The sequence below is a fragment of the Pholis gunnellus genome, assembly GCF_910591455.1.
Source record: "Pholis gunnellus genome assembly, chromosome: 12".
NCBI classification, from domain to species: domain Eukaryota; kingdom Metazoa; phylum Chordata; class Actinopteri; order Perciformes; family Pholidae; genus Pholis; species Pholis gunnellus.
Window position 1 is genome coordinate 15,158,253 of NC_136539.1, and position 26,369 is coordinate 15,184,621.

Consider the following 26,369-nt stretch of genomic DNA (forward strand, 5'->3'; position numbering starts at 1 on the left):
CCCCCCCCCCCCCCCCCCCCTTAATATCCTGTTAATGGAGCTATATTTCTTTCAAATTGCCACGTACATGTGCTTTAGAAAAAGTGAAATTAATTATTAAAAAGCCACCACCAACATCTTGTAGAAATAATGATTGATTTGATTTCAGAAAGAAGCTGGAGGTTTTCCCGCTGACTTCACAGCGAGTGCTTGAGGGCGGTGGTGGTTACTGCTTTGTGAGCATTCAGAAAATCTATTTCAACCGATTCATATTGACAATTCATGTGCCAGAGATGTGGTACTGTCATGGCTGCCATTGAGAAATGACAAATGGTCAAACTTTGTCCATGTGGTTGCTAATGTGAAGATAAAAACCTTATAAGTCAACTAAACAAGAAACCCGAAGTCCCAAACCTTTATCCTAACCAGTAACTTAACCCTGATATTGTAACTTCCCTGTTTTCCCGCTCTTTCCTTCCCCTAACCCCCCCCCTGCCCCCCCCCCCCCCCCCCCCCCCCCCCCAGCCTCATCTGTGTGACTTCATGCCGCTTCGTCGCAGTGTGGCCTATTTAACCTCCTCTCATCCTAAGTAACTTCTTCATGAGAGATTTTAGTTAATTGTCAACAGAATACATCAACAATGAAAGCCGAACAATTTGTGGATGACAAGCAAAGAACTTTTACAAAATGATATAAAAATAACATTTAATGTATGTTTGATTGACTGAATATTTTTTTCATATGGGTTTATTGACTCAGCGGATGGCTGGATTGTGTCAAGCATAAAACATTTTTGCTGCATTTTTGAAAAATAAAAATATCAGTATTTTACAATTTATGAGCATTTTAAATGTCTTGTATGTCTTAATTCAGAATATTGTTCATAGGAATTTAGAGGAGATGTGGGAGGCTTTGCTAATTGCATCCTCTATTTTTTGTATTTAAAGTGATTCATTAGCACAGAATTAAAGTAATCCACAGTACACATATGAAATTAGCAGTGATATTGTTGTTCTTTTGTTTTAAATTGGTATTTGGGTTTTGGTGATAGAAAATTTACATTTTCAAAAAAGTGGTAGAATTTACCCTGATCCTCTAAAGGTTTTTAGAGAATGATTTGCTTTCTTGCTGTTTGTATGCTGAATCTGAAGCTATAGCCAGGACGGTGTGCCTAGATTAGCAATTAAGAGTGAATGAAGATGGAAAGAAGACGGGCTCTGTCTAAAGGTAACAAAATAATCCTACCAGCACAATTAAAGCTCACCAATGAATTATTTACATATTGTTTTTGCACAAAAATAGTGGTTTTATGTGTAGTTATGAGCTGAAATATTTCTCGGCTGGGATTAGTGACTTGCTGCAGTCTCCAATCATGGTGATAACAAGACCCCAGGAAATCACTGCTCTCAGCCATGAAAAAGTCCATATTCCTTGAAAAACCAACATTTGTACACTTTGGTTTTGATAAAACATTGTAATTTTAGTGAACCTTCAGAAGTGCTGGTAGGCACACTTTTTTTGTTCTTTTAACCGAGCCAAGCTAGCTTTTTCCCACAGCTTTCAGTCTTTATGCTAAGCTTATCAGCAGCTGGCTGTAGCTTCATATTTACCGTACAGACATGAGTGGTATCAATCTCCTCATCTAACTCAGCAAGAAAGTGAATAAGCTTATTCCCCAAAATGTCAAACTATTCCTCAAGATTTAAAAGCAATGTCAAAATAATTCTATATGGATTATCTTTAGCTTTGCTATATAGAGCATATGTTGTGCAATTACTTAAGTCCTTACTGCAGCAAAATAGGGACATTTTCTGTAAATCATTGGGACCAGAAGCCCCTGCCAGCTGGCCAAGGAGACCCTGTGAGATGTGAAAGAACCGAATTAATGGCTGACTTCCAGACCAGATTGATGTCTCCTACAGTGTGTCCCTGCTCTAATCCCATTAACTAGATATAACTGCAGTTAATTAGATTCATGGCCGGCAACACTTTAGAAAGCATGAGTTCAAGTCGCGACCAGGTGTTTTTTTGTTTGATGTCAGCGTGTGCAGAAAGGAACCTGAGAAACCGGAGTAAGTTGCTCAGAACAGAAAAATCATTCTAACATTGACATTTCAATTTGACATTTCCAGAACAACGGCCTACCTGGTGGACTACTTTTTACTAAATCAAAAGTCACTTGGGCAAAAAAAAAACACATTTTCCAAAAGTTTAATTGAACATATTATATTTTGTACCTTGGCTTTCTTTTGAATGGTGGCAACATGATTGAGGTTATTTCAGCAGGATATGTTTAACTCTAGAGGTGATGAAGTCCATCTGCTAAGTGCAGCCCAGTAATGATGTGTGTACAAAGGTGTGTCCAGATGGTGGGGGTTGGAACGTTTTTACAGATCCTGACTAATATTTAAAAACTGAATGAGAAGCATATGGAGACTATTTCAAGATATTTGGTAGTGTTTGATAACTCAAGCATTTACTGTTTGAGTGTTTAGTTATCTTGTCCACATCACATGATAAACAAAAACCTGGTCAGTGAGTCCGTGCTCGGCTTTTGTGGCAATGACCATTGTGACAACTTGCCTGTTTTGTACTGCAGAACTACATGTCACTTAGTGGAGGAGAAATTAGCTTGAAGCAGAAACAGAGCAGAGATGTTTTACACAGACTAAACTAAGGCATTGTTTGAACCAGACTATGTTCGTGGCGTTGTGAGGGTGCAATAGGCACACAGTGATGTTTTGATGCTAACATGCTGAACATTTAACAATGTTCACTGTGTTAGTATTAACATTAATTAGCAGGTACCTGGTTTTGCAGGTCAGGGGAGGTCAACTCAGGACTTCTAGGGGGGTGGGGTGGGGGGGCTATAGGAGAGTAAATATAAAGGATGCATGGAGGAAGGAGAGGAGGCTCACAGATAAGGGGAACTCATTAAGTAATGGAACACAACCTGCCTGGTTGTTTACTGGCTGGCAGGCTCATTGTACTTAATCACTCCTGCCAAGACCCCCCCCCCCCCCCCCCCCCCCCCACACACACACATATGCAAATGCATGCTTCCACACACACATACCCCATAGCACTGCTACATACACACGGTGCACATTTTAATGCATGCCTGCCTGACAATGCAGGCACACACACACACACACACACACACACACACACACACACACACACACACACACACACACACACACACACACTGCCTCATAGCATCTTGAGTCACTGCATCATTTCCTCTACGGCCTTCTTCACTCTCACTGTTACACTATCCTCGTCTTATCTCTTCACGGTTTCTTTCGCCCCCCTCTCGCCCTCCTCTCCTCAGTTATTTGCTTCTTTCTCTTACTCCTCATGCTGGTCTTCTCATTATCACGACCCCCCCCCCCCCCCCCCCCCCCCCCCTCTGGATGGGATCCCTCTTATCTAACAACCTTGAGATGATCTTCAAAGCATCATTGCAGCCGAGCATGTGAGGTCACAGTGTCTCCAGTATCTCTCCTCCTCTTTCCTCATCTGCCTGCGCCTCTTGTTCCACTCCGCTCTGCACTTCACTACTCTTATTTTTTTTTCGTCCCCTTCTTCCATCTAATCTGCCCTCCTCCTCGTCCTCCTCGTCCTTCCTCCACACTGTCTCTCGCTCTCTGCATCCCTTCACTTTGTTCCTTCTCACACTCTATTTCTCTCCTTTTCTCCTAACATCCATCTCTACCTCATTGGGTCTCATCTCCTCTCATTTGATCTTCACTCCATCTCTGCTCCTCTCCTCTCAATTTTCCTCAATTTCTCTTTCCCCCCCCCCCCCCCTCCCCCTCCCAACACTCCCTCCCCCTCTTTTTGCCCAACTCATTTACTTCCCTCCTTGTTCTATCATCCCCCTTTTCTTCACCCTCTCCTCATCTTAAAAGCTGTGAAAAGCTGTGATACAAGGTTCCTTTGTCGTGTGTGCGTACATGCCTGCTTTTGCTTGTGTCTGGGTTTTTGAGTGTGGGTGTGTTGTAACACGCCTAAATATCTTTCAAGCAGCCGAGAGCCCCGCAGTGTTTTCGCTGTCTGATTAATTAAGCGTGGGATGGTTTAGTCTGTTGATTGGCTGTCTGTCTCACTTGCTTTTTGTCTGTTGACCATGTCTCTCTCTCTCACCTCTTTATATGTCTGCTACATCTATCTTTCTGTCTTGCCTGTCTAACCCCCTTATATCTGTCTGTCTGTCTGTCTGTCTGTCTGTCTGTCTCTCTGGTTGTATGCTCCATCGGACTTCTCTCTCTGGCAGAATTGCTACTTAATTCAGTCTGCTCTGATGCCCACTGCTTTCCATAAAGGAGCGTAAACAACAGCAGTAACACACTTGGTCCAGCTGAGGTCAGCATTGTAACTGATAATTAACAGCAGGAGATGATGCCTTATGGGTTAAGTTTAGGGCAACATTTCACCCTAATGTGCTGCTTTTGTTTATTTTAGTGCATACTAATTATGGGCCCACAGTGGTGAACTATCTGTGTGAACTGTCTCCGTAAAGCTTGCTCACTCCGAGGAGAATCATACGACACATTTCAGGCCAGTTGTGCATTTTAGTGAGCCGCGTCTTCCTCTGTTTTGAGTATTTTGTGTCAAATTGTTTCGTGAAGCAGCCACATCTGCTGGTAAAAAGAGTACAGATAGATCAACTTTCAAACATAAACAATTATTGGAGTCAGGAGAATTTAACACGTTTTCCTTTTCATCATGTAATGTACCGCACAGGTGGTTGATGGTTTAAAACATTTTTCACCATTCACATGGACATTCCCTGTCTGATGTGTGCGCACTGCCCTCAAGTAGAGACAGAGAGAGATATAGACAGATGAAAATACAGTATGTGTGTGTTACTGTTGGCCTGGGATATCACTCAGGCAGGAAGGAAGTTTGGCTTTGACTTTCCTTACTGCAAAAACCCTCTTATCACACACACACACACACACACACACACACACGGTAGGCCCATCACCAGGGTGTGAACTCTCTGTGATTCTGCGAAGATAAAATCCGATCATCTCACACCCTGCAGCATATTTGTTTATTTTTCCTTAGCAAGCAGAAAACTGAAGTTATTTCTGTTTTCTTTTTGCTAGTTAAATTCAAGTTCTCATGGTGCTGCTTTAGAGTAAGCCGTGGAGTCTCCTCCAAAATAAGCTAGAAGCCAACCTAATTGGTTTTGCAATGTGACCTCCTCTGTGACAGTGAAGGCCAGCGTTCTCTTAAGTTTCAAGGATGCAGCGCATCTCTGTATTCCCATTGGGTCTCGTTTATAGATTTTCACTATGTTTGCTATATTAAAATGAGCAGAATTACTGGGTGTAGTAAATTAATGCAGAGAACGGCTCATTGTTTTTGTCTGTGTTATTGCTCATTTTCTTTTATCCTGCCACATTTTGCTGGCATGTGTGACTACCTCTATTCAAGCCTCCTCCATTTCCCCCCTGAAGAGCTTTATCAGGTGCGTTCATCCTTGTCCTCTCAGCGACACTGGTGGTGTTTGTGTTCGCCTTGGCCAAGTTGGTCTGTCTTGTTTGCTTTCATTTTCAAAGTTCACTCTAGTGAAACAGCTTTGTGATAAGGAGATACATGAATGTGCTTCACTTGACTTTACTTGACACGATGGAGGCTGATTACATGTTTTTACGGTCGTCACACATTTGTTCCTCCATAGCACAGTAGCCACACTGAACTGAGGCAAGATTTTGTAAATTGTTGTCAGCTGGTTAGCAGATCACTTCCTGCAGTGCACACAATAAAACCTGTAAGTTTGTTGTCTAGGTATCTACGACCAGCTTTTTCCTCTGTGATTGTTTATTAAATCAGAGCTCGAACCATCAAATCAATGTCTGCCTTATTATGGTTACAGTAGCTACAGAGCACCTGTTGGCCTGATAAACTGTACTCAACAAACAAACAAATGCATGTCAACTCGTGCCAGTTAGTGTAGAATGCCACATCCATCCCTGCCTCAGACTAAACTAAAGCGATGCATTGATTTGGATTTTGTTTAAATGTTGAAATTCTGTATTCTTGAGTAAGCTTTGATACCTATAGCATATACTTCTAATAGCTCACACTGAGCGTGTTTCTCATAGTACTAGTATTACAATAATTTTCCATCTTCTATAATCTACCTTGCTTTCATGTTTTTACTACCTGGATTTTAACCTGGAACTGAATGTTGTTAACCAACAATGCCCGGCAAATTGTCCTACTGTGGCAGTACTGTTACTCACTTCTCACGGAAGCTGTTTTTGTCACCTAACAGCATTCGCTCATTATCCATCCATGATGCGGAGCTGCTCTGGCCTCAGTGATTTCACTGACAGGACTCTTTCAGACAAATGGCTCTGCTTATCCAGTCTGGTCATGTAGAGACAGATGAGACAAACAGAATCACTTAGCCAGCCAGCCAGGTACTGTACTGTCTGAGTGCTGATTCACTCGACAGATGCACAGCCGCAGTCCACAGAGACTCATGTATTCCTAATTTTATCTAGCCTGCTCCAGACCTGTGCACAGCAGTCTACATTGTTGTGTACGGTATGTGCATGTAGCCGTGCGCTCAGGGTCCTTCAGTTTTTTTGGTGCATGCGTGCATGTGCACGCGTCGGTGTTTGTGTGTGTGTGTGTTATGTAAGGTACACCCAGGTGTTTCTCTGAGCTGTTATGTAACTCAGGTTATAGGTCTACAGCTGGGAGGCATAGATAACTATGTGTGTGCGTGTGGGCTAATTCTCCAAATATTCTACACACTCCGAATCTGTTCTAAAAATCTTATTATAGCTGAACTGTATTCCCATTTCACCTTGTGATGGTGCAACGTTTTTGCAGAAAAACTGGCCGAATAGCCTTCAGCTGCCTGTACTAGAGGCATTGAATGCCCCAGAAACCAAAGCAAGAGTGGGTTCAGTTCCTCCATCAAGTTTAGACATTTATTTATAAAGGACTTTCCAAGAGCGGAACACCACAAAGTGCTTCACAATAACAGAAAGCCTACAAACGTAAAATAATTATAGCTCTGTTGTAGAGCCAGTGGAGATTATATTACTTTATCTGAGAGAAAGGTTCCTAACTGAAATAATTGATCCAAAAGTGGTTCTGTTTCTATCATGGTAAAAAAATATCCTTAATGCAAATCAACCTCTTCAATCCCACTGTTACGACAGTCAGTACAGACTCATGCAGCCCCCAATTCTACTGGAGATCCCAACATTCCTGATTATAGAACGTTGGTGTGTGAAACGTTGCACAAGAAATTAATTTACAGTGTTTTACATGATGTCCAGGAATTGAAAATGCCATACAGTGCAAACATCACGTGACTTCAATGGACGAGCTAATACCAATGAAAAGAACCTGGATATTAAGGGGTTAAATGTGAACCATCGCTTCCTTTCATATCTCCTCTTCTTAACGCAAAACCATTTCGCCTCTTATTGTTTGCTTGACCTCACAATGTTTTCAGTTGAGGTCAAGTTGGCCTGAAAATAAAAAAATGACATAATTTGTTTAGACTAATAAGATACAGCCAGTGCTTCTTGATGCAACTTTGTATTTTTGGCAGCTCCGAAATGCAGCAAAGGTTTGAATCTAGTGAACTCAATTATCCAGAAAATGTAAAACACCGTGTCAGTATGCTGTTCACTTCTCAGACTTTAATATCTTCTTTCTTGGTGGCAGCAGGAAATGAGAATTTTTTTTCCTCCCCAAAAGCTTCAGCGACTGTCGATGAATTTGGCTTTGTTGATCCGGTAAGGAGCAATTTTGTATTCTGCTCCTCAGTTTTGATGGTTATGCTGATATGACTTCCTACCAGTGCTCCTGCTCTGCACCAGAATACTAATAATCTGAACAAACAGGGTGAATCTGCCGTTTCTTAATTACAGAGAAGGTGCCACTTGTCTGTAGCTCCGCTCTGTGATTTCGGCTGAAGAGACAAGTGTGTTATTGTGTAGTGTAGTTGTTCTAAATCTCTGCAATATTTAAATCTTATTCATAGCACACCCGTGCTTATCTCTGACTCTGTGTGTGTGTGTGTGTGTGTGTTTGTGTGGGTTTCAGGGTGAAAAGACAAAGTCGACTAGCTTTTATTTTATTTACTAGGAAGGCTGAGTGGATATATGTGTTTGGGTGAGACAGATGAGAGATAAAGATACAGAGTAAGCCATGCTGAACAGAAAGAAAAGTGAAAATGGCAAATAATCACTGTTTTTGTTCCACTCAGTGTGCAAGTGTTTATCATAGATGTTTTGGAGAAACTGTATCTTTACAGATGTCAGGGGTCAAACCCTGTTGTCCTCTACTGCAGAGGTCAAACTCATATTCTTCTTTGATGTTAAGGTTCCCTCAGTCTCCCTCCACCTTCTCCTCCTCCTGTTACCTCTGCCGCAGCACACTAGGAGAGCGGCAATCTTTCATCTACCTTCTTACTGCCTTTTCTCACTCCCTGTGACTTTTTTTTTCTTTCTTTCTGCCTGGCTTGCCTTCTTTATTGCCTCCTTGCTCCCTCTCCCTTTCACTTCAACTCTCTTTTCTCAGAAACAATATTTTCAGCTCCGACAGCGCATCTGTCGCCTGTCGCAGTCCCGGTTTGCTCGGAAGGAATGTTGGTCTGTTCCTCAGTCCCCTTGTCTTTCTGAGTATTGAGTGGAGGCAAAAGCTACTATTGTACAACTTGTAGAGAACTCAGATCTCTGTTCTATAAACTGCTGTCTGCCTAACAAAAAAATCCACATTGTTTCACCATTGCACAGCAGAGGTCATTTCCCAATGGCCAATTGTTTTACAAATTCTCCAACTGAAATTCACTTCAAACAACTTCCTTGCTCTCCTATCTTCTTTCATCTCTCTTCTTTCTACCTCTCGCTCTCTCTCTCTTAAACATACACACACACAAACATGGACCCAGGACACCAAACCTGATGGATTCACACAACGTTGGCCAAATACAGAGCAGGTGTGTCAAGGTCAGATGAGACAAGACCATGGGCCTCAAACAGGTGTGTTTGCAAGAACGTGTGTTTGTAAGAGTGTAATTGGGGGCATGTGTGTGTGAGTCTCACAGGCAGTGTGGGGGCGTGTTTTACCGGAGGCTGTGTTTCAGTTTAGCTCTGACATTAGTAACTCTCAAAGTGCCCCTCAAGGTACAAATCACTAACTCTGTTTCCAAGAAATCCCTGACTGTGCTTCTGTGAGTGCAGAATGTGCATCCCTGCATGCACGTGGCTTTGTGCGACAGTATACACGTGTGTGTGTGTTCGCATGAAAGTTTGTCCAGCAGCATGTTTCACTCTCATGTTACTGGTGATGCTTTCTATCTAAACTAATGAAAAGAGGTTTGTGTGCCTGCAATGGAATAGCCATGAGTCTGGGAATGTAGCTCTTCCTTCAGCCAAAGAACATCATGTTACTCCGGTATTCTACTTTTCAGACGGAGACAGTTGTCTCTTGTTGTATGTAACTTTGCATTCAGACTCATGGGTGGTTTGATATCCTCCGGCTGGAGAAACACTTAGACAAACAACACTGTCTGTGGGGTAGGTTTGTCTCTTACTGGAATCAATGGCCTGCTTAGAATAACCATCTTTCATCTGAGTTTCATCCCCACCATTGCGGGGTTTCAACCCAAGTTTCAATCTGCTCTGTCAGGAAAAATGTAACTGCAATATTATAGCTCGAAGGGATACAAATTGCTCTTGGACAGATCAAAATGATAACACTCTGGTTCATGGTAGCACTTCGGCAGACAGGCTCCTCTTCCTCCTCCATTAACCACACTCGGCACCACAGGAATAAATGACACAAGGGATCAATAATTTATAGTAATATCAAAGATCATGCGATGTAGAATTATGCCTGAAAACTTTGCTGACATCAGTTTAAAGAAATAGCAATTAGATAAGATGCATCTATTTACATCATACCCCAGAATCTCTTGTAGAGAACTGGTTCTGTTGCACAACAGAAAACTGGTTTTGTTGCACAACAGAACCAGTTTTTTGTTTCCATTCTTATGGCAACTCTTTGACTTATGATTTATAGAATCACTGTAACTGCAACCGTGGCCCGGTTTATTGTACATCAACTTGTCTTTCAGATTGCCTTCTCCACCATCCACTCCTTCAGGAACAGAGAAAACCTGTAACATCTTTTGTTAAAAGTGCAATTTGGGAGTTAGAATTTGCTCAACAATAATTTGCAATAGTGAGCCATCCAGAATCTTAAAGGCACTTTGGAAGCATGCAGGTAGTTCCAACTCACACTGCCTTCTACTCGGCTCTATAGAGACAGAGCGCATCGGTCATTGTCTGAAACGATGCCAACTGGCGGGGAAATCAACCGGCGCCATAACATAACCAAGGACTGAAACAAAATGTCAAAGGATAATTTTAGCCCTATGTCTACAAGGGGAGCAGTTGAGAACAAAAATGATGATGGGACAAATTAGCATGCCAATGTTAGCTATGTGTTAACAAGGTACTGTAGTTAGCTAAGGCACTTGCAAACATAATACAGCAGGATTGTTTTTTACTCCGGAGTGGGAGAAATCACAACCGCACATTCCCTCAGTGAGTTTGGTCCTGCTAGTTTTTTGCTGTAATGGACCTTTGACATTTTACCATCTTCATTCTTTGTGCTCTTTGGTCACGCCATTTAAGTTGTATGATTATTTCTATTTCTTGTATGTAGTATTGATTTTGCACCAGATAAAAAGTAGATTGTTCAGACTTCAACATAATGAATATAAAAAGAATATTACGTTTTCAACAATAATAAAAAAAAGTAAATAAGGGAGCTCGGAACAAACTCAAAAGTGATTGACAATTTCTGCTTTTACCTTCTGTCCACTCTACTCATCAAACATCTTTGACCTTAACACTTCCCAAGGTGTGAAGAACCGCCTCTATGTCAGTATTCGGCTAATTCAGTTCAAGGTCCAGGTGTTAAGAGTGAAAGGTGATGCCAAAGGAAAGGCCGACTGTGGAAGTGAACTCTTCCTGCCTTTCTGTCTGACTCTTCATCTTGTCTGAATCCTTGACCTTCTCACGATCAATTTACTGTCCACCTGATTGATTGTATTTTTCTGCAGTGTAGTGTGTGGCTGTGTGTGTCGTCACGCACCACAGGTCATGTCTGTTGAAGTGGGCCAGCAGAGAGAATCTGAAGGGTCCACTGGTTCAGTTTTCGATCAAGAGCGGGATAGTAATTCACCCATATTTAGTTGAGAGCGTCACTGATAATTAAAGATATATTGGCCAGTTTACTCTGGCCCTGAATGGCGAACACAAACTGTCAACGCTGGCAGTAAATTACAGGAATATAAATTGGTGGGCCTCAACTAATTATTTTTCATGGTTCTTAATTCAAGAGATCAGGTTGAAGAGAAAAAGAGAAGAAAATATTTTTCTCTGCATTGCTTGTCCTTGCTCTTTGTAGAGAAGAGATGGAGCCAAACCAAACCCAGCCAGGCCACACCAGGAGACAGCAAACAGACTTGATATAAGCAGAACGGTTGTATATATGTGTGTGTGTGTGTGTGTGTGTGTGTGTTGGTATGTGCATATTTTGTGTGCAGAAAATGTAGAAAGATTAGTATATATAACGAGTCTCTTGGTACACAAAAGTGTTTGCATATGTATATTTGTATGTGTTTGCCCTGTCTGCATACTCCCTAACATGTGTGTGTGTGTGGATATAGTATCTGGCTTTTTCAGTCTGTAAGTGTTTCCGCGTGTCAGTGATTATTATTCTGTAGGTGGTCACACAGAGCTCTGAGGAGATGTTTACAGTACCTGTACAGCTGTGTGTGTGGGCATGCATTACTCATGGTTTAGGGACATAAATCTGTTTACACAGTCACATTGTGGGACTGGCCATCCTTTTGGATAAAATCCCCATAACGTAAATCATTACATTTTAGGGGGAAAACTTGGCTCTTATGTTAGCATAAGGCTGATAGCGGTTATGGTTAGGGTTAGGGTAAGTCTCCAGGAAATGAATGAAAGTCTATGATATGTCCTCTAAAGTAATGGAAACCCAACTGTGTGCGTGTGTGTGTGTGATGGTGTCGGGGGTGGGGTCAGTGGTCAAGGTTGTGCGTGTACGTGTGTTTCTTGATTATAATTTCGTCTTTTTCTTGTGTTTTATAAGTGCTTAAGTATTAGTTAGCTGTGTGTTTGTGTCTGAGTTTATATAGTGTGTGTGTTTGAGGGTCTGTGTTTCCAGCCTTGGTACCTGGGGATCAGTGATCAGTGTTATTGCTACCAGCAGCTACACTACATGAAACACTGGACCTATTCATACTGAACAAGGACTGAATGTGTAAATGAGGTGTGATTATACATTCCAACACATGCGGTATCCCTCACACACTGATGCAGCAATGCAGACATTGGAGACACGACAGGTCTCAAAGATACTATTTTAAAAAAAGCACTTAATTTAAGCAGCTTTTGCATTAGGTTGATTTGGGGAATTGGGCTGTGGTCTGTTATGAAACTATTTTTTGCCTATTTTATGCTCTAATTTATGCTCTCACAGCAACAGACCCCAAGTCTGTGTTAGGAGGAGCAGCATCTGATCCGTCTTTAGCCGTCTAAACACGCACAAAGTGGTTTCTTCAAAAATTCAAAAAGCCAAAAGATTGTCAGACATGTGTCACATCTTTACTTTGAGTGGATCCAGGCCGGAACAGAAGTGTTGATGTTATCAGCTGATCCTTTCATGGTGGCAAACGAGAGCTGGTCAGGCTCTGAGCAGGTTGAGCGACTGATGTTACATAACCACGACCAAAGTCGAGAGTTTTACACATCCTCTCCTTGGCGGTTGTCATAGCAACATGGATTTAGATAGAGCAAAGCATCCTGGGATCTCAATGTCAGTGTGTGTGCGTGTGAGTTTGTGAAAGCGTGTGTGTGTGTGTGTCATTAGGATTGATGATCCCCTTGGTTTTCTTTCAGGCGGAAAGCAGCTTAAACTCACTCACTACAGCTGGACATCTTGTTATTCACTCTTGTTCACTTGTTGATGAATGTTTCATGTGTATTTTATGTATATTTAAATAACAAGAAGCTGTCAGTGTTTATTTATGTCTACCATTTGTCTCTCCTTTTCCCAGCTCTCTCCTTCTCACTGTTTAGTGTCCAAAAAGCTACATTAATCCCATTTACAGCTGGTGTTCATTGCTCCTTTGAGGTCATAATGTTTGTGAAACCAACTGTTTTGTGACGTTACAAACATTTTTTACACATGAAATTTTAGCAGCAACAGTTTGACAGAACCATTCATTCCTAAGTCTGCACTAGTAAAGTAATCACAGAGCTTTTGATGGTGTGGTCATGAATCTGCTGCTTGTTTGTCAGAGTGGACGTTCCTATCAGAGGCATTAGTGAGATCTAACCATGCTCTCGCCACGGGGAGTTTTTTTTCAAAGGTCATTCTTTGAGAACAGATTGGAGGGAAGTGTGCTCTTTATCGGAGGGGCAGGAGACTGTGACTCAGTGGACGCAGCGCTTTGATGATCTCATAAAACCGAGAGCAAAATCTGTTGAAGATTACTCAGATGTATTGGGTTTAATTAATCTCTTTGGGTCACATATAAGAGTTGGCACAAACACACTGCTCAGGCTAAGGGTTCAAAATCCACTGGCCACCCATGGTGAATGAGTGCACGCTTACGTAAAAGTGTCTCATCAGAGGTGCAGGCAATGGACAACAAGGTTTCAAGAGTATGCGGTCTTGCACCAAATATTGTAGCAGGGCTGTAGTTGAGACCAGCTCAATCGAGTCCAAGTCAAGTCCAACCCCAAGTCCAGTTGAGTCTGAGTCAAGACCACGTCCACATGCAAGTTAAGACCAAGTTAAGACCGGGTCCAGCGCAAATCGAGCCTGCTCAAGCCCATAATTGGTATTAGATTCTTCCCAGTGGTAATCTTCTGCTCTCCTGTGTAACCATGCGCACACAGCTCATTTTGGTTATGTTGGTCAATGTTTGTTCATCCAGTTATATCCTCAATCTTCAAAAATGTCAAACTATTCCTTCCATCCTCAGCAAATTAATTCTGTTGTAGTTCTCTTAACACTGTAGCCTCTCTTTGTGTTTTATCACCAAGCTAGCCAGGATGTTTACCGTGCAACTTTTTTAGGCCACATTTTTTAAAATAGCTGCACCTTCCTCAATTATCCTGTCAATCTTAAAGTCAAGGTTCTGATTTGGCTTACGGATTGCATGTTGCACAGAGGTACCATCATCTCTGTAGCTGCTCACGTCCTCTATGCTATGGTTAACAGTGTTCTTTGTGCAGCCTTTTTCTTGTCACAGGAATAATTAACAAATGATTATGAAAAATAAAATTGAGCGTCAGCCTCCTGTAAAACACGTCTACATTTGCCACATTTACCCGGATTGATGACACTTTGACCAGTTGCAGTTGCTCCGAAGTGGGATAGCTTAAACATGTTATGAGGAAATGTGATTATTGTTGCTATCATTACAATTATTTGTACATATTCTGGTGTTTTTTAATCAGTGATGAGTCATAAATCAGGAACAGGATTGTGATTCAAAAAGCTATGTATAACATTTTGTTTTCCCGCATTGAAAAATAATCATCAGCACAAGTCTGATCCAGATCCTGTGTTCCTTCACCGAAACCTTCAGCTTCTCTCTGTCTATTCACATGTTTGTGGCCAAGCCTGAGCTACCAGCTATCCACCACATAAAGAGGAGGGGATGTGTGGGAAATCCTTGAGAATTTCCTGTTTGCGGCGTTTCCTTTGCACTACACCGGCAGCCCTGGCGTCTGTCTTGTGAAGGGCTCTGTATACTTTCAGCGGATGCTTGATACCGTATGTGTGCATTCGTGTCTTACATGTGTGCACACTCTCATTATCTGTGTATGTGTATTTGGGTGCTTGTTGATATATGCACACTCGTGTGCATTTTATGGAGGTTTCTGGGTTTTCTCTGCCTTTCATTTAGTGTTTGGCTGTTTCTGTCCTGTTGTAAAATCTATGCAGTAACTGGATACAGATGTTATTGCGACTTTCTATAGGGGAAAAGAGGGCAGGAGAGAGGGTAGCACTGTGCCCCAGCACACCTTTACACAATCTGGCCCAACTGAACTACAGCCAAAGAAAAAGAAAAGTACACCAATCAATCTACAAACAGGCAAACTCAATGGTATTTACTTTTTAACTTCCTTTCTTATATATATATTAATATTAAATGAAGACAGAAAAAAGGAGAGACACGATGTAACCTGGGCGTGACATTTTTTTCCTTGCTAAATCTCCTCTCCCTTCGTTTTTAATCTCTTCATCTCTGTTAACCTTTATCTCCCCATTTTTTTTCTACATCTCCCCGCTTCCTTCTTGAGGAGCATAAATTGTCCTTTAATGTTGTGAAAAAAGAAAGAGGGGTGGAATGATGAAAGAGAGAAGATGTTCCATCCTTTTAGGATTAGGCTCCTTTATTTTACAGCAGACACACACACACACACACACACACACACACACACACACACACACACACACACACACACACACACACACACACACACACACACACACACACACACACACACCTACACACACACACACAAAGAGAGAGAGAGACAGAGTCAGCCAGTATGCATGTTGCCAGAAGTCATGAACAGAGCATCAGATGTGACGTGATCATTACTGGATAAGAATAATCCTGCTTGTGTGTGCGTGCATGCCCATATAGGTCTGTATGTATTTAAGTGTGTCTGTGTGTGTGCTTAACCATGTGTAAATGTCCAAAACCCTGCGGAAGATATCGTTAATCCCTCCAAAGAATTACATCAACCTTACTTTTCATCCTTCTTTTTAAGCTCCTCATCCTTTCAACTCTCTATTATGCTCTCTTTCTCCACTAAACCTCTTTCCATGTCCTTCTTCCATTTCCTGGCCACTCTCTCAATAGCTTGCCAGCATCAGACTATCTCAGGATCGCTGTGGGCTCTGGATGCAAAATCCCCTGTCACATTTGATGATTTCAAACAGCATGTCTCCCGATACAGAATACCACAGAGCAACAGAAGCCCTTCCAAAATGGTCCAAAGACAGTCATCTGAACTCTGATTATGACTATGTATTAATGGATCTAAGCTTTCTATCTCTCTTCTTCTCTCTCTCTGGTTGGTTGTCTGATTGTTGTCTGAAGCACCCTGCCATGCCGGTTATTATCTTTTGCCCAAAAGAGTATAACTGAACTCAAATTGAATTTCTCTACATCAGCAATTAACAATTGGGCATGCCAGCACGCTCAGCTGACCCTTGGGATTTTTGCTTAACGAAATATACAATAAAAAAGGTTGCACTCACTTGAACGGGATTTATTGACACCATTTTCATTGTTTTGGTCTCCCAGTTATAGGTAAAACACACTTTTACCGACGAGGATTGGTTTGGTTTTATGTGGTCTGCATTCAAATGTCGACACCTCACCGATCTCTAGGGGTGTGGGTCTGTTTGCTTCCTGTTTTGTTGAGTAGGCATGAATAATTGTAAGTGTATGTGTGTGTGTGTGTGTGTGGCACCGATCACTTCACACCACAAAGCTGAAACATTCCTCTCTTCACTACAGCTGGTCAAAGATTACAGAGCATGCCCTCCACCAAAACACACACACATACACAAACCCATTGTGCCCAATGGCATTTGACACACACTCTTCTTTTAAATGCAGCTTGCGGATTGAAGACTTTATCATTTAGCTTGCAGGAAAGAGCTGAAGACAGAAAGGTAGAGACAGAAATCAGTGATGATCAAAGATCCTGGGACTGCAGGCGGGATGTTTGAACAGGGTCAATGAATGATTCATTTTTGCAAGGTTGAACTACAAAGGAATGATTCTTTGTCTCGACTTCTTCAGATATGCTCTTTGTTATATTACGACTGTGAGATGTCTGACTAAAATACTGTCAGGTAGAGAATAAGGTCCCTTAGGAGAGGCTGTGGAGCAAGAGTCTGAGTAAGACCATGTCCACACATATATGGATAAATCTGAAAGTGACATTGAGTGTTATGTTCTGTCTTCTCCAGATTGTTCTTTAAATGGTTGGCACCCATACTGACAATGATTACAGACAGCTCCAGGCACTGCAATTTACGGAAAAGAAAAGAAAAGCAAATAGAAAGAAGACTAAGAGCAGTTATGACCAATAACATTCAAACGCAGGGCAAGAAGCAGACAAGTCATATGAATTAGAGCTGAAATATTTGTTTAAATATGAGGATAATGGAGGACATTTAGACAGAAAAGTGATAGAAATCATTGCGGAAATAATGAAAAAAGAGAAGAGAGAAGTTCAAACCCTGCTTATTTTCATACCTCTGCATGGATGGCCAATCGTGGCATGACATTGGTGTCATTGTTGGATGGTTGCTTCGGGAAATTTACAGAAACGCTACAAGCAAATTAAGAAACACTTTCACGTCCGTCAATCAGTAGATCGGTTGTTCGATCCCCGGCTTCTCCAGTCTATGTGGCATGATGAATGGTTAACTAGCCCTGAAGGATGCTGGCACCTTCCACGGTGGCCTGCCATTCAGTGTATGAATGGGTGAATGACATGTAGTGTTAAAGCGCTTTGAGCGGTATGAAGACAAGAGGGGCGCTATACAAGTACTAGTCCATTTATAATTTACCATTTACATCTGAAACATAAAGAAACATGCTGCAAATGCATAAATGCAACACCATTCAGAACAGTAGAAAAACCTCATCACACCCAGTGTCATGGCATCTATTTTTGACCATACTACAATTTTAGAGCAGTGTCATGAGTATTTTCATAAATATAACAGAAAAACATTGTTTTTTCAATCCCAACCAAACACCCCACTGGTCTAAGTGTGCTAAATAACTGCTGTAAGCCAAACCAACAGCACTTCAAAAATATGTCCTCTTCTTTATTTATGAAGTTTCTTCTAGGCAGCAGGCTTTGGGCCATTGTCTTGTCATGTTTTGTTTGTATGCTTGTTCTCATTTCACAAAAGTGCCTGTTGTTGCCAGTACATTTAAGTGTGTTAATGAGGTAGCCTTCCTGTGTTGTTGGTCTGTTGATAAGCTGAGCTTTAGGTTAACGGCTTTTACTGTGTTTCTTTACGACGGTGTTTAGGTGTGTGTGTGTGTGTGTGAGTGTGTGTGCGTGCAATTGTATGTCTGGAGCCAAGGAAAGTTTCCCCTGGGCGTCAGACTCCTCATTAACCTTCTCTTCATCTTTCCATTCCTCTCGTTCCTCTTTCTGCCCAATCCAACATTCCTCAGTGCCTCATCCTCTCCAAATGCCAACATTCACATCAAAAGAATATTCTCCTCATTCATTAAAGCTTTCGTCAGTTACTTAGTGATGTTTTTCATTTATGCTCAAGGCCATTTCTACCATTTGAAAAGATCCACATGCACATATGGATCATTGCAAAAGAAAGATGGATGGAAGGATAGATAGAAGGATAGATAGATAGATAGATACTGTTTGTGCAGTATTCAAATATTCAATACTGTATGGATCATAAAGGGTTAAGAATCCGATTTATGTTAAGAAGCCACTTTTGATGGCCTGCCATATTTATATTGAAAAGCCAAATACCACACACTCACTGGGTGGAAAAAAGAATCATTTGCATCCACATTCTTTTTTCATTGAATTCATGATGTTGTTTGCATCATTTCAAGGAAGGAATCCTCTTAAAAAATAAGTGAAAAACAAGTGCAAATGTTTAAATAATTGATGTGTGACTTCAGTAGAAATTGAAATGTACTGTAAGTTCTGCCTGTGAAAAAAGTAGCGTTCGCTTCTCGAAGCCGGGTTACGTGTAAAGAACAACTTTCTGATGTGTTTTTACTCCATCAGTTTCCTTGTACAGAACGTCCCCTCGAGCAGTGGCGTGTTAGCAATATTGCCACTGTTGGGATGAGACTCTTTACTTACTGTCTTTTATTGCTCTCTCTCTCTCTTTCTGCTTCTCTCCCAATCGTTCTCCTCCTGTCACTGTCAGAGGGGAATGACGACCATCTGCAGGCCTCCTGCCTCCTGACATCTGGAGACAACTAAGACGCAACAACAAGAGCACGCACGCACGCACGCACGCACGCATGCACGCACGCACGCATGCACACACACACACGCACACGCACACGCACACACATACACGCACAGACATTGTCCTCACTGTATAGTGAAATATGTGCATGCAGCACAAAAGAGAAGCGATAAGGAATGAGGTATTGAGGAGTAGAAGGGGCACAGGGACATAGACGAGGTTTAATGGCAGTAACGTATCATGCTACTGTTGGACTGTCATCATTCAGATTCTCCTCAGAACAGAGAATAACGTGAGCTATTACTGAGGCAGAAGCAACTGTTTCAATGAGGACTTGTTAGTCTTACCCACAATGATCTTACTTGCAGAACTACCACGGTCAAAAAAGCCGATATGTTATCTGTTTTCAATAATTACATCTTGTATATGAAATATTCTCCTTATTTATTTATTGGTTTATTTTAAACAATGGATAGCAGAGAGAGAATAATTGATTGTGCCAAAACCCTACAAGAGAATAATAACAAAAAAATAGGTTTTTGTCTTTTTCCATTTCAACAACTGTCCGTCCCAGTTTGGTCCGAAGCCAAATTGCATAAAAGTCTCACCTAAATCCTGTTCTCTGCTGCTGCAACAATCAATCTTCAACTTTAAAAGCTGACTTTTATGATTTTGAGGAATTTATCTTGCAAAATCTATCACACCTGTTTCTTTGCTCGGGGACTAAGTTGTGTTTAACACCTTTAAAGCCACATATTCACACGTGTGTCACTGAAGCCTTCCAGGATATACAGTGAATATCCATTTATCAGAGCTGCTCTGTTGGCAAATAACTGTGTAGCTGCAAAGTGTGGTGTGCATTGTGTAGCAAAATGAAAGTGTGCATTGTAACTATTCTTGTGGACATGCAGACCAGCGGTTATTTTATGGGTTACCAGTGTCTTACATATACAGGCGCAAATGGACTATTTTGTATTTGAGTAACATGCAGATCATTTTATGTAATCAGTGATAATGAAATTACCAAACTCAACTAACTCACCCATTACCTTTGATGCTGATGTCTATCAAGCTGCATTATGAGAAGGAAACATTTTTTAACTAGAGGCAACACTTTTAAGTGTCAAGTCTCACTGTTTCTGCTCATAGTCCATGTGTGAAATTAGAGTTATTGTTTTGATACACCATGACTGCATGAATCAATTTCTACCTTATCCTGTGGAAACCGATACCAGAAGGTCAACAAACCCCGGTTGGTTCTTATGTTGAAAACTTAAACCTGTTAAACCTAACTGCATTTTGGCCACTTGAGAGGCAGCTTTGAACACATCACTGAAATATAATCCCCTTTTAACGGCTGCTTATTCACACTTCCTGCAGATATGGAGCAAACTTAGCATTAGTCTGTAGCTACCTAGTGAATGTAAGTCCAATATTCACTCTTTTTTTGAGCCTTGCTTTTGGTCTTCACCAACTCGAGGCGGATATTTGGCTCTTTAGCTATGAAAAAGGTAGTGTACAACTGGAAACAACACTGATAAGAGTTTTACAGGTCAGAACAGAGCAATGAGCTGAAAGATAAATCTAAAACACTTTGTAGAGCTGAAGGGGAACTGAGTGAGGTGATAACTTTCTGTGTGTTCATCACTACGAGTAACACTTTTCACATAATTGAAGCATCGCGTTAGTGCATGCAGCACACAGACGTCATACGCCCCCAGCTGTAACCAGCTGACAGCCAGCCGACTGAATCATCGCTTATAATCGACCACACACCAATCACAGCCCACTCTCACCTCAAGGAGGTTCATTTGAATATGACTCCCTCCTCACTGATCCTTTCTTCACCAATGCTGCTGGCAAAGCTTTGCCTCCTCAACCCCAGCCTCCACCCTTTTTAGTTCAGAGTCCATATTGAAATAGGAAATGGTTGAAATGGTATTCAAAGTTTACTCCGGGCTCATTCCTGTAAACCCGGGGAGGGGGGGGGGGGGGGGGGGGGGGGTGATGCGCCTCATTTTGGTTTATAGCTGCTTTGGCTAATCCAGGGAGCATTTTATGAGCGGAGCCACCAGCGCCAAGTATAACTGTATTTCCATTCGTTGTAATACATGGATATAAAGTCTATGACGAGAGTGTTCCTGACTGAAACATAGTAATGACCTATTGTGAGTATAAGAATATTGTTATAGCAGCTTTAATCCCCCAAAATTGGGTCAAATCTGTATTTTTGTGTGTATTTAGAAACAGACCCATATCTTTAAACAGTGGTTTTATCCAATGTGACACTTGTGCCAGCATGATTGATGTCCAACTTTTTTATCGTGTGAAGTAATTAGAAATACACAATTTAGTTTTGTATGAAGGATAGTATTTCCACCAGAGTGGTTTTAATAAGCTCCCTTCATCTCAGTCTTAAAGCTAAGTGAAAGGACAAGATCTTAGATGACGGATCATATTTCTACCAGAACAGAATTTCTTCAGCTCCCTAATGGCAGAAACGCCCGAGCAGCGTTTCAAACTAATTAATCGTTCACAAACCTTCAGCGTGCACTAGAAAACCAAAGTCAAAAGTTCATATTTGGGGTTTTGAGTGGAAACTCTGAGCAACTGTTGAATGGATTGCCATAAAATCTGGTCCACAAATTATTGCCCGCTTCTGGATAATTTGTAACAACTATGGTGATCCCTGAATTTTTCATCTAGCTCCATCATCTGGTCAACATTTCAATTGTTCCGGTACTTTTGTTTATGACCAAATACCTGCAAAAGTAATAACATTCCCTGCATTGTCATTGTGGGCACGTTACCAATCTAGCATTAGCATTTAGCACAAAACACTTCCAGCACAGACACAGTTTATTATTTCATGCTCTGGCGTCATTGTTGTCGTGTGAAGTATGGCAGCTATGTCAGAAAACAACTTTTCAATTGCAGCAGTGTATAAAGTAAATTATGCGGACAGCGCAACATACACTCAGAGCTACAGCTTCATGAGGAGCCAAAGACCGGTAACTACTTTGAATCTGTGTTAGTCTTGTTTTCACACAAAGTCTGTGAATGAACTGAGCAGTTGTTCCAGATTTTGGCCTTTAATGCTGTTTAATCCTACAGCGAATGGGTAACAAAAGTCCAGCTAAATCCAGCTAGTCCCTTTAATATGTGAAATACATGACTGCAATACACAGGGGTAATTCTGTGACTACCATATAATTGGATTAAAGTATCATTTGGATTTGGAAACAGTATGTGCACTACACGATGCAGATGGTGAGCTGGAACTTTTTCTAAAGATGAGGCAGAATAAAGACCAAACCACGGGGCAGAATACATGTTGTTACTCAGCGCGGCATCTCATTTGCCTCTTTACAAGTACAGGATAAATACTGTAGTGAAGTGAGTGCAATGCCAGCCGTGTATAATGCAATAAACCTTGTCAAGAGACTAATATGTGTGTGACATTAGAAATTAGTTTAATTAGTATTTTTAACACATTTCTGAGCAAGACTAGCCATTATATAAGACGGTCTAGAATCTTGTGTGAAGGTTCAATGCAAAAGTCAGAGTTTTCCACTGAGATAATTACAGATTCTGTCTGTCTGACCTACAGGGCAGCAAATGTGTCTGCTCCAGTGCCTTTGTGCATGTCCGCAAGTGCTGATGTGCATATGAGCCTATTTCTCGGTCTATATGTCTGAGAGAATATATAAAAAGATAAAAACTGTGTCCCAGCAGGAAAAGTGTGTGGCTCAGGTCTCACCGATGTGCATTTGTGTGTATATGTGAACTTGTGGCAAGACCAGTTATTTTCCTGAAACCATTTGTGACACTGAGAAACCACTGCTTTACATAGTCTGAGTCAAAATTAGAGTCCCTTCTCCAGAGGACACGTTATCTCACCCTGCAGTCTGAAACAGCGTAATGTCCCTGATTAATCTTGTGTTCCACTATTATACTATTAATGATGTTATGTTTCTATTCCAGCTGTCTGTGTGTGTGTCACATAGTACAATAGGACAGTTCTGAGACACCGTGCACATATACAACCTAGCTGAGCCTTTCCAAACCCTCTCTGTGGGCTGGTCGACTGGCTGCCACTTTTAGCACTCTTAGGTAAACCAGCTAAATTACAGTGGCAAGCTGTGAAATGCCATTTCTTTCCTATTTAGAGAGGTGTCAGCTCAGCTTTAAATTGTGTTTGTGTTTCAAGGCAGAATGCCTTTATTGGACAAGCTGTGACCTATGACTTTTAAGGCATTGCTTAAGATGTATTCATTTTGACCTTTTCAATAAACATTAAAACATTTGGATTACCTGTCGCTGCTGTAACAACTCATTCTGTGTCCTCTACGATGTGCAGGCTTTAGTTTAGTTCGTTCAACATTTCTTATACATTCTTACAAATATAAGGCTACAATTTAGAGTCTGGATAGACTGATGACCTAAACCCCATGTTAACATACAACCACCCTGGTGCCGCACTGGAGAGATTGCATTACAGCAATTAAAAATGAGACGTTTTACTTATGGAATCAAATAATGCCATTTTGGACAGCGAAACAGACAAGACAACATAAATCTGCACAATGTTTTATTTTGACCAGATTAAGCCCATTTATGTCATGCCAGGGCCAATTGCACTGAAAGTGACAACTCTGCGTTATTGTTTTTCACTCAGATGTCTCGTCAACTTTGTTGCTAAATGGGTTCTTAGACCTTGCATTTCCAGTTTAGCTTCAGGCTTTGAGTACTTTGGGAAACAAGACCAGAGGGACTCAAGGGAGAAGAGAAAACCTCTTAAAATCCTCAAGTGTTGGAGCTAGTTAGCGCAACAGCTTATTCACACCTCTATGTGAATGGACTTTATGGACCTGAACGCTGAACTGCACCAGTTGGAGTAATTGACTGTCTAAATAGCTCCAGCTAAGATCAGGTCACTTCGAAGTATAAGATAATTAAAAAGACACACTCTAGTCTGTGCTTGTTTGGACTGGGGGTTCCTCCACTCTTTCAAGGCAAACTGGGGGAATGCGTTGTCTCACCCTGGGATACAGCTCCAATAAAATACCACCACAGCAGAAAAGGCAGAAACAGGCCCCTGAGGAATTTTGGGTCTAAGCCCAATGCAGTAGGTTATCTTCAACATTACTGTCAGTCACACATAAACAATCCAAAACGCAACAGTGTTTCAAGTTTGATCATTTCTATGTCAAAAACCTAATCCTAGAGATGTCCAGATTTGGATGTGAAGATTGATAACATTCTGAGTGTGGTATCAATCTTCTCATCCAACTCGCAGCAAGGAAGCAAATAACAATATTTCCCAAAATGTCAAACTTTTGATGACCCCCATCTATCAAATGGTTAAGGAGGGTTTACAAAAACAGACTGATTAATCCCAATAAAGAAAAAAATGTCAAAGACAATAGATTTCACATTTGACAGACAGATGGAGAAATCTTCGTCATATAGGAGACGAGCAACATAAATGGTTGTATGTCATATGATATGACAATAGACATAAATCCAACGTGAACTGATTTTGATAACAAAAACAGAAATGCTCTCTCTGCATGGAAACATGAAAGTACAGCGTATCATTAAATCATCTTTCATAAGGAATTCATGGGTCTAATTAGAGCAAGTTAGCACAGCATTGAGTCATTTATGTTGTTTGTGTCTGTCACTGAGTAAAATGAAATCATGTGTAACCCTGCTAATAAGCTGTCGTCGCAGTAACAGTTATGGAGAACAAGCACGAATCAGAGTCATCTTTATTGGACGAGTACGTGTTCACATACAAGACATTTGACTCCAGTTGGAGCAACAGAAAACCAGAGAAAGGGGCGAAAAGAGAGGTGTGATGGAAAAAAAACGAGATAAGGAATGTCTCACCTGAGCTTTTGTTATTGTCATTTTCTATTGGCTGGTGTTTCATGCTGATTTAAGACCCTTGTTATGGGCGCATATGTAAAGGACCGCAGGCCTCCAGACGTCATGCCTCAAGGGTCACCACACAGCAGCCCCCACCTCTCTTGACTACAGTCGCTATTTGACTTCCTCAATGCTTGTCAACCCCCTCTGACACCCCTCTGTCTCTGCTGTTCACCAGCCCTCTCCTTCCTTTACTCCACCTTTTTTTTTTAAAACTCACTTGCCGTATCCATATTTCTACCCCATGTCCATATCTTTCTCTTCCCCCCATTTTCCCTCGTTCTCCTCTTGATTTGATCTATTCTTTCTACTCTTCCTGAAGTCAGAGCCTGCATAAAGCTCCAAGGACATGAAGACATGACCACGACCATAAAGACTGATGGGAGTCTTTGGTCTAATTTATAACATTCGAGGGCCTTTCTTTGCTTATCCGCAACAACAGTGCTGTGATTGATTTGTTTCAGTATGGGGGGGTCCCATGGGAAATCAAACTCTTAACCCTTTTTATATACACTTGCTCAAATGTACAGCTGAGTAGGACAATTGCAACAAAAACTTGAAAACAACTGGTTGCCAGATCTGTCCTCTCAGATCTTTCCTTATGTTTTCTGTTTAAAAAAAATGAATCTGTTTTATACTTCTTCCTGAGGGTGGAGTGCTTTTTCAGCAGCAATTTACTGTTGCCTTCTGGTGATAATATAATGGCTACATCTGCAGATAATAGACCTCCTGCTCACTGATGGACCCCTCTTAACTTTCTCCCCTCCATTTTTCCTAGACAGTCTTTTTCCTCCTCTCTTTCCTCTGCCCTGAGGGTCAAAAGCTCAGGGTGCTTTCTCTGCTGTCCATGTGTGAGATTTACTCAAACAAGCTCTGTGTGTCGTTCAAGAAAACACAAGGGGGATGTGTTGGCTACATCTGTGCATCTCTTGACTGATCCCTCTCTCCTTTCTAGCCCTCAGATCCTTCATTTCTTTGTTATGATATGAATAGCTGCTGTACACCAGTGATACTTTTTGCTGTTGGTCTTACAGCTACTAAATATCTGATAGAGATAGAGAGTCATGCTAAAAAAGGCACTTCTGTAGGATGAATCTTTGCACTCTTAAATCTTCTTGTAACATGTTTTCTGTACTGCAAAGCCACCCTGCAAGCTAGTATGCACACCTACAGCTGAAGATGGGTCACTGCTCCTTTTTTTTGGTGACGTGGAGCTGATTCATATTCCTCCACAAACCTAACCTGCTGTTGTTTGTGAATGCCCATTTCACATTCAGCTTCTAAAGTCAGCACTGCAGGCTAAAATGTTCACCGTAAGCCATTTAGTCTACTATATATCATTTTTTAAAGATTCTTA